The sequence below is a fragment of the Equus asinus genome, chromosome 23 (genome assembly GCF_041296235.1).
Source record: "Equus asinus isolate D_3611 breed Donkey chromosome 23, EquAss-T2T_v2, whole genome shotgun sequence".
Classification (NCBI taxonomy): Eukaryota; Metazoa; Chordata; class Mammalia; order Perissodactyla; family Equidae; genus Equus; species Equus asinus.
The window spans coordinates 64,170,270-64,184,131 of record NC_091812.1 but is presented as its reverse complement, the minus strand read 5'-3'; positions in this window follow the sequence as shown (position 1 = coordinate 64,184,131).

The following is a 13,862-nucleotide window of genomic DNA, read 5'->3' as shown; positions in this document are numbered from 1 at the left end:
TCTTGACGTCATCCTCTTGTGTGTTGTTCATCCATCCTGTTTCTTGTCCCATTTCCCCAGACATCATAGTTCCACGCTCAGCTCTTCTCTGCCCTTGATTTTCACACCCAGCTGGTCCCTGGGATGCAGCATCTCTCCCCCTCCTTCTCCCGTGGGATGCTGCAGTCCTCACTGCCCGGCTCTGGAGCACAGCTCTCTTTTCTCTTTCCTGCTCTCCTGCTGCCACAGCCTCCGAACTGCCCTTCCGACCAATCGCTTCCCCTTCACTGCTGCTCCAGCTAATTCCCTGGGCTCTTACGGCCGGATCCCATCACTCTCCTGCCTGAAAATCTCCACCAGCTCGTTTCTTACAGGAAAGTTCAAAGATTTTGCTTGGGACACAAACTTCCCCTCCTCCATTGGGTGCAGTGTCTTTATCAATAAACTTTGTCAGTTGAGGTATAACACGCGCAGAAAAGTGCGGAAGCATAAACGCGGGGCTCTATCCGTCTTCACAGAGTGAACCCGCCTGGCCGGGGATGGAGCGTGGCCGGAAGCCCTCCTCATCCCTTCTCCCAGCTGTTACCTCCCCGTCCTCCCCAAGGGTCTCCGTGCTCCTGACTTCTAACACTATGGAGTAGTTTTGCCCTTTTAAAAAAAACTTCACGTAAATGGAATTATACAGTACGTATTCTTTTAAGTCTGGCTTCTTTTGTGCAATATGACATTTATAAGATTCACCCAAGTTGTTCATATCTCTTCAGACTGTTCATGTATTAGTTGTACCTACTTCACGGTGTGAATATACCAGGATGAATTGATCTATGCCACTGTTAATGGATATTTGAGTCATTTCCAGTTTTAGCTATTATGACTAATGCTGCTATGAAGATTCATGTACACGTTTTTATGAGGACGTGTGTCTCCATTACTATGGAGGATGTACCTAGAAGCAAAATTGCTGGGTTGTAATGAATGCCTATGTCCATCTTTAGTAGATACTGACAAGTAGTTTTTTTTGTTTTTGCTGAGGAAGATTAGCCCTGAGCTAACATCTGTGCCAGTCTTCCTCCACTTTCTATGTGGGTCACCGCCATAGCATGGCTGATGAGTCATGTAGATCTGCACCTGGGATCTGAACCCATGAACCCAGGCTGCCGAAGCAGAACACGTCAGACTTAACCAGTACACCATGGGGCCAGCCCCCTGATAAATAGTCTTTGAAGTGATTGTACCAATTTACATTCTTCTCAACAACATATGAAAGTTCCGCTTGATCCATATCTTTGTCCACACTTGGCATTTTCAGCTGTTTTATTTCAGCCAGTCTAGTGGGTGTGTAGCGGGTCTCATTGTGGTGGTTTTATGGTGGGTCTCATTTGCATTTCTCTGATAACTAAGAATGTTGGGCACTTTTTCATATGCTTATTAGCTAATTGGATATCCTGTTTTGTGAAGTCTGTCCTTTTTCTTATGGATTTATGGGAATTTTTAATATATTCTGACTATGACTCTCTTGTTTATTGTAAGCACTGATAGAGAGCTTCTCTCCTTCGTGGGTTGGCAGTACTTTCTCCTGATGGTGTGCTATGATGAATAGAAGTTCTCAATTTCACTGTAGCCCAATTCCTGGGGAAGTCTTCTTCTGGATGTCAGAGCGTTTCTGCAGTTTCCTTGGCCCTCCCTCTGGTCTGGTGGCCTCACACGACTTTACCTAATGACAGAGAAGAGTGTTTGTAGATACCTTCCTCCTGTCAGGAGCAGAGACAGATCTTTCACAGAACTCACAGCCGATGTCCCTCACATTTTACTGACAAATCAGGTCACATCTCCACCCCGAGCTGCAAGGGAGTCAAGGAAAGTGGACGTCTCTTTTGTTCCTGCCTCTAGCTTGTGGGGCTGGCAAGAGGGAAGGGTATTGGAAATAGCTGTCGGTTGGCCACCTGAAAAGTCTGCATGATGGAAGAATGGAGAACCAGGGACTTCCTGCTGTTACCAGCCAGTGGAAGGCATGGGATTTGCCCCTCCCCCATTGAAATGTGTTGATTATATGTGTTGAGCTGTTGAGTATAATTCCACTGAAATTACATCACGAGACTGAGACATTATGATGAGTTACTGATAAAAGTGAAATGGGTGTGAAAATACCTCCATCTGGAGTCCCTATATGTGCATATGTTTTAGTCTGTTTTCATATAGAAGCATTTTTAATATGGAAAAATACTCATTGAACCACAACACTGGTCATCTTAGGAGGATCAGATTGGAGGAGGAGAAGCCTTAAAATTTTCTTTCTATACTTCTATACTATGTTTCTTTTATATTTTTATAGCTTGAAAAATGTTATAAAAACCTCTTTACCTATTTGAGTCATGTTGGAGTCAAATCCCATTTATCAGGAATGAACTGCATTGGTTCACTGTTGTTAATGATGCCTGCACTTCCGAAACGACCTCCTGAGGGAAAAAATTGGAAGCCCTGACAATTGGCTGGTTTGTGGAGTGGATAAACCGTGTAGGAGGTACCTTAGCTTTATGAAAATTGCACCAGATAGTTACTATGCAAAGTCACATGGGTCACTTATGCGCTGAGTTGTGTCCTCTCAAACTTTGTATGTTGAAGCCCTAGCCCTGAGACCTCAGAATGTGACTGTATCTGGAGACAGGGTCTTTACAGAGGTCATCAAGTTAAGATGAGGTCATAGGGTGGGCCCTAATCCAATATGACAGGTGTCCTTATGTGAAGGAGAAATTAGGACACAGACATGTACAGAGAGAGGACCATGTGAGGACACAGGGCAAAGATGGCTGTCCACAAGCCAAGGAGAGAGGCCTCAGAAGAAAACAATCCTGCCCACATCTTGATCTTGGACTTCCAGCCTCCAGAGCTGTGAGAGGATGTACAAATGTCTGCTGTTGCAGCCACTCGGTCATTGGCACTTTGTTACAGCATCCTTAGCACACTAACACTGTCACCTAATACTCTGATATGGTATATCTTCATTTCTTTTTTTTCTCCAGCTGTTTTGAGGTACAATTGACAAAATAGTAATCTATTTAAAGTGTACAATGTGATGATTTGATATATGTATACATCGTGGAAGGATTCCCACACTGAGTTAATTAACACATCCCTCACCTCACATATTTACCTTTTTCTTTTTTTGGTGAGAACACTGAAGTTTTACTCTCTTAGCAAGTTTCAGTCCTACAGCACAGTGTTATCAGCCATAGTCCCCATGTTATACATTAGCTCCTCAGGCCTTATTCATCTTACAGCTGAAAGTTGGTATCCTTTAATCACCTCTCCCTATTTCCCCCACCCCCAGCCCTGGCAACTACCACTCTACTCTGTTTGTATGAGTTCAACTTTGGTATGTCTTCATTCTAATGGGATGTTAAAAAGAGATTACTGCCTCATATTTATGTCTAACCATTTGTTTAATGTTTCAGCTTTTAACGTTTTTTTTTGTGAGGAATATTCACTGTGAGTGAACATCTGTGCCAATCTCCCTCTATTTTGTATGTGGGATGCTGCCACAGCATGGCTCGATGAGTGGTGTGTAGGTCCACACCCAGGATCTGAACCCATGAACCCGAGACTGCTGAAGCAGAGCGTGCGAACCCAACCACCACGCCACTGGGCCAGCCTCTCAGCTTTTAACTTTGAAACGTTCTTCCATAATCCTTTCCTTGGCACCATCAGGATGATTCAGTGAAGTGAGGTAAATCAGGTATTCTTGCCTTCCAGATATGGAAACTGAGGTACAAAGGGATTAAGAGACTGGACCAAAGTCACGTAACAAGTGAGGGGCAAACCAAGACCAGATCTGGAGGCTTGGTCTCCTGGACTGGAACCCTCTCCATTGACCACTCCATCCTATCAAATGGAATATTTCATGATAACTATCTTAGACGGTACTTATTTCCAAATACATCCAATCCATCCAGCAAACACATATTGAGCATGTGTGTGTGCCAGTCTTTCTTAGGAGTTAAGGAGACAGTGATGGAGAGAACATGGTGTCTGCTTTCGAGGAGCAGCAGTCTACATGTGTTGACAGACACTTAAACAAGCAATATTTTATACAGTGTAAAAAGCACCATAATAACAGTGTGGGTAAAGCATCATACACACACCATTGAGAAGGACGTCACAGGCAGGGCAGAATTTGAACTGGGCTTGAAGAAGGTGAAGGAAATTGTCAGAGAGATATCGGGACTCCCAGCAGAAGGACCTTCACATGCAGAGGCCAGAGTTGCACAAGGTGAGGAGCAGGACACGGTGGCTGGAGGGCAGACTGGAGGACAATGGCGGGGATGGGGGGGTGGCAATTCTAAAGAGCTTTCTGTGCACGTGAGAGAGTGTGGCCTTTGCCTCATATATCAGAGGCTCCCTGACTTTTGCATCTCTTTTATGGTGTAAAAAAAATTAATAGCTAACATAAAATTGTTGAATTTTTATTTTACTAAGTAAAAATCCAAAGTACTATCACCTGTAATTCAACGTCATTTTAGACAAGGAACAACACCAAGAATGTAGCAGAGTTATAACTTTCTCTGAAAAAAAAATTTGAATAGAATCAGCCCTCATGGCCTAGCAGTTAAAATTTGGTGCGCTCCGCTTCAGCGGCCCAGGTTCACTTCCCAGGAGAGGAAGCACACCACTCGTCCGTCAGTGGCCATGCTGTCGTGGCAGCTCACAGAGAAGAAGCAGAAGAATTTACAATTATCCACAACCATGTACTGGGGCTTTGGGGAGGAAAAAAGGAGGAAGATCAACAACAGATGTTAGCTTAGGGCGAATCTTCCCCTGCAAAAACAAAAAAAGAAAAAAACAAAAAAACAGTCTCTAGTCTATTAAAAAAAAGTTGAATACATTTAGCTTTATAAAAAACTCACTATATTCTCCATTTTTCACTAATTTCAACAAGACAGAGTTTTGGGGGCCATCCTTGGAGATTGTACTTCTCAAAGTTTAATGAGGATATGAGAATCACCTGTGGATCTTATTAGAATGCAGATTATAATTCTGGGTGGAGCCTGAGATTCTGTATTCTAGAAGCTTCTACATCAGGTTCTCGCTGCTGGGGTCCAGACCACACTTTGAATAGCAAAGTTTAGTTTACGTGAAAAGAAACCAGAAGATTGGCTTGATCAATTTGTATTTTGAGAAGTTAAACCAGACAGCCATGTGTAAAATTGGTTGTGGATAAATTTCTACTGAGTTAATCGCACAACAAGAGTTCCGCAGATGTACATTGTGTGCGCTGTGAAAGATTACTATAACTTAGCTCTCTGGTCCTCTGACTCATTGCAGGGATTCTGCAAATGGCAAAGATACCTCAAAGACTCACAATAAATGCATTCTTCGAATTTACTATATGTGTCTCCTTCTGATTTAATACTTTAGTCTTAGTATAGAAGTGGAATTTTTGTGGAATTCTTCTAAGTACGTTGCATGTTCCAAGAACAGAATATCTACAGCCAAAAATAAAATGACTTAAGAATCCTGTAAATCAAACCAGCAGCAGTTGATCTGGTGCCATCTTTTCTCGGGGACTCAAGCCACGATTGAGTCCCGTACATGGAGAACAGATTGCTCCATGCGAGGCCCTGTTAGAAGTTAACTCCAAAGCAGATGTTCTTGAAGCTTCTGTTACCATTATGGGCAAGCTGTTCTCGTTTTATAGAAAAACAAATATGTAATAATAAATTAGCATACTTACCTTAATGGCTTAATAAGGATTCATGACTACACATTCATAAAAGGGAATGTGAAGTTTAAAAGTGTACTATTTAAAATAATTAATATCTTTATTACATCGGAAGCCTAAATCATAGTAAGCAAGAGCAGATGGTGGATCTTAGAAATGTCTTACAAATATTGGGTAGGCTGCTGGAACCCAAGGCGGAAAATAGTAAAATAGAATGACTGTGGGGTCAGTTGTAATTTCAAAGAAGCTCTAAGTTCAGAGACCAGATGGTATTCTTTAAAGGATTAATCCAGAGATGTTCTCCACAAAAACGTTAATGGGTGATTGCTTTCCCCCACAGCCCGTTTGAACAGCAGCCCTCACAGGACTTGCAGCTTTTAAAGGGGGTCTTATATTCCTCGGCATTCTGTTCTGTAAGGGGGTGTCAGGACCTTGAATAAACCCAACTCCTGATGGAGTCAGAGCTCAGCTTGACGTCCTTCCTGCTGCCGCCTTCATCTTCTCTCACTGGTGCCACCTCTCCCTGGCCGCTGGAAGCCGCTCAGGCAGGCCCACGACTTTCCTGCTCACTTGTAACAATCGACAAGTCTTAGGCACCTTAGGAGACAAACTCAGCCTCAATTCCAAGATACAGCAGATGTGTCACAAATAGTTCAGACCTGGAAAATATCAATGAGGCTATCTTACCTACTAAAATCCAGGCTGGTGAGAAGAAATAGGGAGAAGAATAAACAGGGAAGTGTGTATATCTTTAAAATTCAGAAACGTCTAAGGGCTTTGGACTGAGGTCTTAAAACGCAGCTTTAAAAAAAAAATTAAAAAGAAACTCCCAAATTAGTTCATCAAGTATATTAAGAGCTATTGTAGCTCCACCTCTGAGCCCCTCATACAGAGCAATGATCTTCAAGTAGGGTCACGAGATCCAGGACGTTTGCAAGATTATCCTCGGGGATGCACAGAGAAGACTCGGATTTCTTTTTATATTTATTTGTCCAAAAATAAGATAGTTTAAGCCTAGTAATATTTCATGGGTTTTTTTGTTTGTTTTTTTAAAGAGTGATACCTGAGCTAACATCTGTTGCCAATCTTCTTTATTTTGTTTTCTTTTTCTCCCCAAATCCCCCCAGTACATAGTTGTATATTTTAGTTGTGGGTCCTTCTAGTTGTGGCCTGTGGGATGCCGCCTCAGCATGGCCTGATGAGTGGTGCCATGTCCTCGCCCAGGATCCGAACCAGCAAAACCCTGGGCCACTGAAGCGGAGCATGAGACCTCAACCACTCGGCCACGGGGCCGCCCCGTATTTCGTGTTCTACTTGCCTTGGAGTACATGCACTCTCTCTCTCCCTGTCTCTCTGGAGGGATAGATAGATAGACAGATTACTCAATGTTTTTTTACAGTTAGAACTGCGGTATAAGCAAGTGAAAGTTGGAAATCTCTGGTCTAAAATACCAGGACATTTTTGTTTTGCATTTTCAGAGCCTGGTCAGGTTGCTTAATTTATTTGTCCTTGAGGAGTACAATTTCAGAGAACTAATTTTTATGTGTTTTTTTAATAGAATTTGTTTTTTAATTGATATATAATTGACACATAACAACGTATTAGTTTTAGAGGTACAACATGAAAACTAATTTTTAGATGGAAAGGTCAGTAACGCCAGTGGTACATAGCTGATATTATCTAATCTATAAAATTATTGTCTTGAAAACTTATTTCTAAGTTTCCTGTATCAGAATTTATTTTGGATAACACTATTTGAATGGCAGCCACCTGTTTCAGCTGGAGAAAAGATATGCAGGACAAGACATCACAGAGTGATACTCGGGCGGGTAAGTGCTGTAGAAACTCGACCCGGGAGGCGCACGCGGGTTTTAGGGGATGAAGAGTAGCCTCAGAGACGGGGGAGCTGCAGAACGCTGTCCCAGTTGAAGCCCCACGTCAAGAGAAAGAGGAGCTGCGCGCTAATTAGAGGGGCCTGGCTGCCGCCTCGCTTCCCTTCCCCTGCCTCCCATGGGGCCCCGAAGCTTCTTCATGGGGCCTCAGGACTCCCGGGAGGACGGCTGACGTCAGTGCTATGAAGTCGTGGCTTCACACTGCTTTGACTGTGGCCTGTACTGAGACCTACTCTACCTCGTGCAGAGACATAGACGAGCATATGAGGATATCAGAACATAAGAATATCTTCATAGAAGAACACATTTCACAAAACCACAGTTAGACTTATACATGTAGCGCATTGTCATGTTGTCTATTCCTTCCTTGACGAGTTGCTAGTTTCCATCGAATTATTGGTACAATCCATCATGACTGCCACCACAGCTTGGAATTCACTAGTAACAGGAGGAGAGCCTGGAAAAATTAGTATTGGCCAAAATGTTGAAGGCTTTAAATTCCAGATAAGGGAGCTTGGCCTTTATTATTTATTAGCAAGAGGGCCTGCTGAGGTTTTTAAAAGGCGGATGGAGGTCACTGTCCAGCAGTGGGCATGACGACATATACGGTAAAGAAGAGCTGGAAGTTGAGGGACGGCTGTGGTAGCCCCAGACATGAAGGGAGTAGGCCTAAACCAGGAGGGCGAAACACTCACTGTGCTTTTTGTTCTTTCTGGTTTGTGCCTTGAAAAGCACCGCTCGTTCAGCTAGAAGGCAGTGCACAGGTGGTTAGGAGAAGGGTTCCCGAAGTCATCTCCTGGCTCCCCTGCCTGCCAGTTCTGTGAGCTGGGGCAGGTGTGATGGTTAATTTTATGTGTCAACTTGACTGGCCACCAGGTACCCAGATTCAACGTTATTGTGGGTGCGTCTGCGAGGGTGTTTCTGCACGAGGTCAGCATCTGAATTGGTAGACTGAATAAAGTAGATTGTCCTCCCCACTGTGGGTGGGCCTCATCCAACCTGGTGAGGGCCTGAATAGAACAAAAAGACGGAGGAGGGAGAATTCCCCCTCTCTTTACCTTATTGCTGGAGCTGGAACATCTCATCTCACCTTCTCATGCCCTCAGACTGCGATTTACACCATCGGCTCCGAGGCCTTTGGACTCGGACTGAGTTATACAACTGGGTTGGCTCTCCTGGGTCTCCAGCTTGCAGAAAGCAGATTGTGGGGCTTCCCAGTCCTCATGAGCATGAACCAAGTCCTCATAATATATCTCAATCTTTCCCTCTCTCTCTCAATCTATAGATGCATGGGGGGTGCGGGAGAGAGAGAGAGAGATCCTTATATCCTATCGCTTCTGTTTCTCCAGAGAACCCTGACTAATATATCAGGGTAACTTCCCAGTTCCGTGATGGACACAGGCAGAGCTCCCCAAAGTATAGATAATGTGTGTGGCACTGTGCAGAAGCCTAGAGCACCACATAGCCTCATGCACGTGTGCTCATCAGAGAGTTCCACTGTGGCCGGCCACATTCCCTGAGACAAAACAGTTCCCCTCCATACAGGCAGGAAATGGCTCTGAAGGCAGCTGTTGAATCTGCTCTCATCACAGCCTGGTCTCTCCAATACCTAGTCCTCCAGTCTTGGTTGTGGGAGAGGAGGGAGGGGACGGAGGGAATAGAGGAAATGCTGCTGGTGCTCTTGGCTTGTGCTCACCATAATTTCATGTTGGAACATGCCAGTTCATGCTCAGACAAAAAGGACCTGTTGTTAGTATTCCTTATTATGTTTTCACCACACACACATATACTGTATTTTTAAGACAGAGTTCAATTTTGGTATCTATTCATGGCACTTAGGCATCAGAGACCTTGGCAAGAATGTTAGGCAGTGAGAAACAAAAAGTAGTAGGTTTTAGTAATTCCTTGTATTATCTTCTGCTGAGCAGTGTTTATTGCTTTCATCAGTTATCATATTACACTTTTCTCCATCACAGAACATTCTGGCCTGAGGTTAAATGGCTTTCAAACTCAATGAGCACAGAGAGTGACGCCTTCCTCATCTCTGCTTTATCTCCTGACTCCGAGGAGGTGCTGAGATGATTTCTTCTACCTGGGGAAAATGAGTTTCCATGTGTTTTGCAAGCTTTAGGCCTAATTTGCATATTCATGGAAAGTGAAGTGGAGAATACAGACAATTATCTTGATTTTCTAAAAAGACTCATTTACAACATCAAAAAATTCAGAATTCTTTCACTTGAATTATCTAAATAACTATCATAATTTCACTGGGCAGCGATGTAGATATCTTAAATATGACCTTTGGTCTACAACACAAAAGCAACTACAAATCAAAGAAGCAAAAAATCATTTATTTCTATATATACCGTACTTTGCAGAAGACCAAGGACAGGTTCATTGCGGTCCACCTCGTCAGCAACCCTGACTCGGCAGATCATTGTTGGAGAAGCTTTCGGAAAATGCTGATGTTTGTGGGCAAGTAAGAGCTTTCCAGGTAAATTTCAAAGACTTCTAGGTGTCAAATCATACGGCCATGTGGTCTTAAGGTTTCAGGAGGGAAAAGAAGCAATCTTGCAACTGCCTGCTGGTGCTCCAAAGTCTGGAATGGCTTGAGCCGTGATGCTGACAATCGAGGAAAGCAGAGGGTGAGCCACACAGGGCAGGCGGGAGTGCGTGCTCACCCTGTGCAGCTCTGTGGCCTGACATGCGGTCCAAGAACAGGGTCATCTTGGAGCTGTCCAGACAGAAAATGCTTGGAGGAAAAGGCCAGTGGTGTGGCAGCTCAGGAGTTCTAGATACGTTCTCAGAAGAGGAGAAAAACCACTGTCACCAACCTCGCTGATTCCTTCCTTGACTGCATCTCGGAGCCTGCCTCGTGTCCCGCCCAACTGCTGCCCCCTCCTCCAGCCAGGACGGCCGCCCCCTCCTCCCTCCAGGAGCTGTCCCCGGTCCGTTTCTTCTCGGCAGGTCCGGACCTACCACCCGGCAGAGGAACTTCTGCCGATCTTCTCTGCTCCCCTCCCGTCTCTGTCTCTCCATCTACACCACTTGTTTTCTAACTGTTCCCCTCATCCTTTTTCTCGGGAGAAATCAGCGTGCACTTGGACAAGACGAGGGGAATGGAGTGGAGAAGCTGTGAGTCCAGACTTCAGGGGTGAGTGGAGGTTGGTGGCTCTGCAGCGCACTTTGGGACATTGCTAACCTTGCGACATGGATGCATAAAGGTGGTCTGTAATTTTCCATCTTCCTCCCGCTGGGGCACAAGGGCGGCTCAGAGCGGCAGCTGAGACCATGGACCTTGGCCATTCTTCATGGGACGGGGAGGGCTCACGCTGTCCGTTCCCAGCTGGCTGGTGGACCTTGTGGTGGAGCTACCGGGATGACCCCACAGCTCAAGCACTGCACGGCTCCAGCTGGCTCCGCACGCGGGAGCTTCTGAGACCTCTGCTCTGTGTCCATGCGCAGTATTCTTCTCACCCGTCACAGCCGGGCCAGGCCTCCTTCTCCCAGATGCAGGCCAGGCCGTCCTCAAGTCACTTCCGCCCGCCCTCTGCTCTCCTGCCCTCACTCTTGATGTGAATTTGCCTTCTCCGCCTTTCAGGGCTGCTTTCAAGGCTGTCTCCTACCACCGGTCCTAAGTGCCTCAGGGTGGTCTCTTAAGCCTGGAGTTCAAAGTCCTTTGGCAACGGTTCTACATTTACTATTGAATTTTCTATCTTACCAATCTTCTAGATAAACTCACTTCTCCAGGGGTGCAGAACACCTGCCCCGCCGGCCCCGGACGCAGTGAGATCCCTGCCCTCGGCTCTTCCCGGGTCCGAGTTCTAACTCCCCCTCCACCCGGGGCTTCCCTCGCTGAGATGCCCCCCAGGTCCGCGCCGGGCCTGGGTCCACCCTGAGCTTCTTCCATAGCATTCTCTTCCGCACCTTCCACCTCGCCGTAGTGTCTGCTGGCTGCTACCGCCTTCAGCATGGTGGTCTTTCCTTCACAAGCAAATCAAAACTCTTCCAGTGGAGATGCTGTCGTTTGGCTGTTTCCTCCACAGCGCGTAGCACAGAACTGCGTATCCACAGGAATTTGGACTTAGTGATCACTAGCGGGGCCTCCCTAAGCCCGGAGATCTGGAGAAGGTGGTCTGGAGCCTCAGTTGCACGAGTGGCCAAGGTCCAAGCCCCTCAGGACACGGCAGCTTCCTTGGGGCCTCAGCCGGCACCGGCACCGGGCCTGCGGCACCTGCTCCAGGGGCCTTGCTCTGCAGGATGCTGACCAGACAGAACGCCCAGCAAACCCACATCAATTCAGGCACCCAAAGCACCTGCGGGCCCAGCGGCACTGGCTGACGTGACGATCTGAGGAGGACGTGGAAGCACGCTTTGCCACACTCAGCAGTGGCTTGCTGGGCCTCCTGTCCCCTCCCTTCTCTTCTGTCCCATCCCTCTTCCTGTCAAAAGCAGCCCCCAAGCTTCCCACCCCTGAGGGGTGCAGACCACCACCCCATCCCCTCTCACTTTCTCTGCAAAGCAGTCTGCCTTTCTCTTGGTGTCCAACACCTGATGACATCATTGTTTCTAGGGCTTTCCTGTGACCCCGGTAGCGCATCAAAGTTATTTTTTCAAAAAGAAAGTTCCGGCTCTCATGAGAAACCTGGCACCGCTGTTAGAACAGCCTTTTTTAAAGCCTCGTTACACTGAAATATCTCCTCACTTCAAGGGTGCTTCACCCCGAGGTTTCTCCCGTCCCTCTCTCCCCTTTGTTCAATACATATTGCTGCTGAATGACCTCCTTTCCTGTCCTCATGACTTCATCTGTAGGCACTTTCAAAAGGGCCTTATTCTTGACCTCCAGAACCTCGGCCTTCATTCAAGCACTTCCCCAGAGTAACTTTTCCTTCTCACGTGGATGAGGCTGACAGAGATGTCAAAAACAGCGGTTACACCTGCCTGGGATCCTTGGCTTATTTGGTTTTGATTTCCTCTATAAAGTCCTTCCACTCATCAATACTCACAGCAGCAATGGCCCCTTGGCAGGCCCCGGCATGTGGCAGCGGTGACAGCTGCCCGCCCTCCTTTTTCGGTAGTGCTCTTTGTCACCTTCTAATGTCACCTGTTCTCCATGGCCAGGAATGCTACCACTTATTTCCATTAGTTCCTGAATTACTTTTTTCCACACGTGCATTAGCATTGGCATAAGCTACTAAGTACGGCTACAGTCTTCTGTTTTATCTGACCTCCCCATAAGACATCCGTGTCCACGAGTTTCTAAGTAAACCATAGTTCATAATCTCAATCTCTTCTTATTTCTCTGTCCTCACTGGGATCTTGAGTATCCTGCTATTTCACATCCGTGGTAGGTTTTTCTTTTTCTTTTTTTTTTGAGGAAGATTAGCCCTGAGCTAACTACTGCCAGTCCCCTTCTTTTTTGCTGAGGAAGACTGGCCCTGAGCTAACATCCATGCTCATCTTCCTCTACTTTATATGTGGGACACCCATCACAGTTTGGTGCACCAAGCGATGCCATGTCTGCACGCGGGATCCAAACCAGCGAACCCCAAGCCGCTGAGAAGTGGAACGTGCACACCTAACCGCTGCGCCACTGGGCCGGCCCCCGTGGTAGGTTTTTCTTATTTAATTTTTTCTGGTGCAAGTAGCGGTGGGACCCTGTACAGACCCTTCCAACGGATGTACCTCTTCCTAACCACCCCAACCCACAAAACACACACATCCCAAAACCAAGTGGGCGTGGCCAACGATTCTCGTTTTTGAGGGGTAATTTCTAGTTTTCAAAATGAGTTTAACAGCTCCCAGTTTAACAGTGCCCATTTATGAGGGATTGGACTTCAGAAGAACTACGATGTGTGAACATCCACGTGCATGGAAGACCTCACAGATGTTACCTGTTTTTATTTGGGAATATTCGCTCCTTGAAGATAAAAAAAAATTGAGTTATTACACAACTGTTATGGAGCAGAAAAGGAGATGCTGAAATAGCAGTTTTACCAATTTATAGCGAAAAAGCACTGACGACTTGGACACTGCCTTCGACTCCCCTTTTCTCCTGCAGGTTAGAGGCCCTCCAGTTTCATTTCCCTTGGTTACATCGGGAGAAGCACTCAAGCGCTGGACTGACCCCTTGCTGGCCTGCCTTTTGCCTGGGCCCAGCAGCCTGGGCTCTGGCTGCGGTGAGAGCTTCTGCAAGCACACCTCTCAGAGTCTCGGCATTCTCCCTTATAAAACGGACATAGTAATGAGATACTGGTGGACGCAAGAGGGATGTG